Source organism: Pteropus alecto, unplaced genomic scaffold (assembly GCF_000325575.1).
Source record: "Pteropus alecto unplaced genomic scaffold, ASM32557v1 scaffold88, whole genome shotgun sequence".
In the NCBI taxonomy this organism is placed as follows: domain Eukaryota; kingdom Metazoa; phylum Chordata; class Mammalia; order Chiroptera; family Pteropodidae; genus Pteropus; species Pteropus alecto.
Genome location: NW_006494611.1, coordinates 7852774 through 7856464, shown reverse-complemented (window position 1 = coordinate 7856464; position 3691 = coordinate 7852774). Strand labels below are relative to the sequence as shown.

Below are 3691 nucleotides of genomic sequence, written 5' to 3'. Positions count from 1 at the left end.
GCTTCTTATCCCTCACACTTCTGTTAATATGGGTCAAGAGAGAGCCCCAGAATTGATTGTGCTCCTGGAGAGACCTCTGAATCTCTCTAAACCCAGCACTCATAATCTTGACACCTTTTTCTTCCTAGAGAATATTGGGACAAATCCCATTATGCTCTGTCCCTGTTTGTATCAGCTATGACCACAAAACACCTACGACTCTCTGGTCATCTCCCCAAAATTTAACTCTCCTTTTCATAGGTCCCTTTATGTTCCCTCTCCTCATTTGGATTCAATCTCCCAATCATTTCTCTGCTGGGATCCATCAGACTAATTTCATCATAGGTGATACATAAATCCAAGGCTCCCAGAATGCCTCATCTCTTTTATTATAATCCAAACATGGTTCTGTTCTTCCTCTTTAATCTCATTCCCTTCAACTCTCCAAGCACTACACCACTTTCACCAAGCCCCCTGGAACTCACAGTCAGTCATCAGCAGAATTTCTAATATTCTGTCTGTTGTATGTAAATTACCTTTTTTTCTTATTCTGATAAAAGCTGGTTTGCCCCTGAAAATACTGTTTCTCTTCTAGCCTTCTCAGATAGTGGTTGTTTTCTTCCCATACCCATCATAAAACTGGCCTGGAAGTCAAATAAGTGTCCTCCTTCTTTTTTGTTGCTGCTTCTGGACCTTCAGCTTTAAATTTCATGTATACCATGCAGATTCTCTCCTGACTGTTTCTCTGCCTCATTTTGTGACTTTGACATTGGCTCACTGTCATACCTTCAATAGCACTGCCTTAATTCTTGGTGACTAAAATATGGACATTGAGTATACTTGCAATACTTTAGTTACTCATTTTCTTGATGTCCTCCCCCCACCCCCAGTCATTCTATCTTCAATCGACCTTACTCTCTCACTGCCACATTCTTATTTTTAATGTTATGAGATCAAATACTTTTAATTTCTTCATGATCTCAGTTTCAAGTACTAATCTCTGTCATCTCCTACCTTTCTAAAGCACTTGACCTAGTACCCTATTCCAGCAACTTTTTGACCTTACGAAGACCTCTAATCCATTGATCTTACAATTTTCACTATTCCTAAACTACTTCATATTCTCACTTTGCTCCTTATGTGACTTAAATTACACAGTCTATCCATATATTCATTCCTTTACAGTCATTCTCAATCTCCATCCTAGTTAACTCCTCACCTACTCATCTCCTGTACATGTGTAGCCAAATGTGTTGAAGAAAAAAAACACAAGCATGCTGACCGATCTCATATCAGTTTCATGACCACAATCCTCAAGTAGACTCTAATTGCTTCCCAGAAATAAAATTACTTTTCTCAGGACCATTTACTTTCTTCCTAGTTGACTATTTCACATCTGGCTCTTTTGTCTCAAATATCCAACACCCAACTCCTCTTTATCCATTCTCACTATAGACTGATGATCTTGACTATTGTCTCATTTAAGAAGCAATATAAGAGAACCAGAAAAGGTAGTCCTCAAATCCCAGCACTGCACTTACTCACCAGCTTCACTTTTTTTTTTAACTGCTCCAGTCAATGAAAGGGAAACTTTATTGAGGCCCCTGGGCCAAGGGGTTTGGGCAGGTGGCCGCCTTGTGGGCCGAGGCAGCGGAGGGGCCTTCTTTAATCTTTTTCTTGAGGCGTAGGTTGTTGGTGCAGCCACACTTCTTCCGGCGGTTGACAGCACAGGGGATGTAGGCGGGCATGACACTTGCAGGCAGATCATCTAGTCGCAGTTGTACTTCTGGGAAAGCTGGCGGAGGGAGGGCTCAATGATGCCGCTCTACAGACAAAGTACCAAGTACAGGGAGGGCTCTTTCCAGATATTATAGTCTGAAAAACTGCGGCCATTCTCCAGCTGTTCGCCTGCAAAAATTAGACGCTGCTGGTCAGGTGTGATGCTCTCCTTGTCTTGGATTTTAGCTTTGACGTTTTCAGTGGTATCACTGGGCTCGACCTCGAGTGTGATGGTCTTGCCCGTCAGAATCTTGACAAACATTTGCAATTCTACATCTGCCAGGGAGGCTGCTCCGCCGCCTCATTGAAGAGAAAGAGTCACTTCTCTTGATCCGAACTCTGTGATATTTAAGGAATCTCTTCCAACTGTGCACTAGATTCAATTCACGCAGGGTCATGCTTCTCACAATTTTTTTCTGTCTTGTATCTTTAATTTTTTTCTCTCTACCTACCTGTCCATATGTAGCTAAATATGAGTAATGAAAAACACACAAGTATGTAACTTAAAAAAAAACAAAACTGAATCTCTACTCTTCCTCCTTCAAAATTGCGACTCTGTTTTATCAGTTTCTTGTGCCAAAATTAAATTTATCCTTTGCTCTGCCTATACTTTTATAACCTTCATCTAATAGAAAATTTTGCCAGCTCAACCTTTAAAAATACATAATTTGTACCCCCTTCTAATCACCCTTTTGCTAAATGCTGGTTCACATCCCAGCCATCTCGGTTTATTGCAGTAAACTCTCACCTCCATTCTTGTTCCCTTACAGTTTATTCTTCAAAAAATAGGTAGAGTGCCTTGATCAAGTATGAGGAATATCACGTCACACCTTTGCTCAGAACCTTCCGATAGATCTCAGATCTGGATCACTTACGTGTGCCCCCTAGATCCTCTCTATCTTTATCTACGCTGTTGTATGCCCTAAGAGACTGAATTTTTTGGATTGCATCTGCAAGATGTCTGGATTTCTAGATTCTGGTTGCATTTAGCAATGAGAGCATTAAAGATCGATGGACAAAAGAAGAATGAGGTCTAGGTCTTCCTCCTGCTTCTATATGATCAACAAGTGTTGGGTGTTTCTCTCTACTGAAAGCCACAGCTGCTGTCCAGCAACCCACTTCATCCAGATATTCCTAGTTTCTTATAACCACACCTTCCTCTCGAAAATTTAGGCCTTGGGTAGTAATGCTGCTCACTGTTACTAGCTCTGGGTATTATACTACCTAATTTTAGGTTTCTTAAACCTGTGTACATGTACACATTTGTAAGAAAATTTATTAAACTACATTTACATTTTCCACTTTACTTACGCCATCTGTTTCCTGCTGGGACTATGGATGATGCATTTGTCATTTCGCTTGGAATAAACAGAAGGCCTCACAATGGCCTATAAGGAACTATGTTATTGTCATCTCACTTCAGTGCCTCTGACTTCATTTTCTATTTTCTCATATGTTCCTTGCAGTCCAACCACAGAAATCCTTGATTTTTTTTTTCTTTTTGACATCTTAAGGCCTTTACACTTAGCTATTAAGTCTGTTCATTCCTCTGTCATCTTGTTTAGGTCTTCACTCAAAAATCATCTTCTTTGGGGGATTTCTCTGAATACTATTTAAAATTGAATGTCCTTTCCCAACACTCTTTATCCCATCTCTCTACTTTGTCTAAATATGTAGAACTTATCACCACATAACATACTCTGTGTTTTATTTATTTATTTTCTATCTCCTTCCACTAGAATATAACCTTAAGAAAAGGAAAGAATTTTGTTTGTTTTATTCACTGATTGTTTTGAGTTTTTATAATAGTGCTGGGACAGAGTAGATAATCAATAAATGAAAAAAAAAAAAGATGTTATGAGAGATTTAATAAGAAAGAAAATATTTTCTGTTGGCAGTACCAGAAAAAAAAAATGGTATTTAGACTATACAT

At 39.2% G+C, this 3691-nt stretch overlaps 1 pseudogene; it reads right to left on the bottom strand.

Annotated features, from left to right (window-relative positions):
* Positions 1–1571: 1571 nt before the first annotated feature.
* LOC102893061 lies at positions 1572–3112 on the bottom strand (annotated as a pseudogene).
* Between the last annotated feature and the right edge of the window lie 579 nt (positions 3113–3691).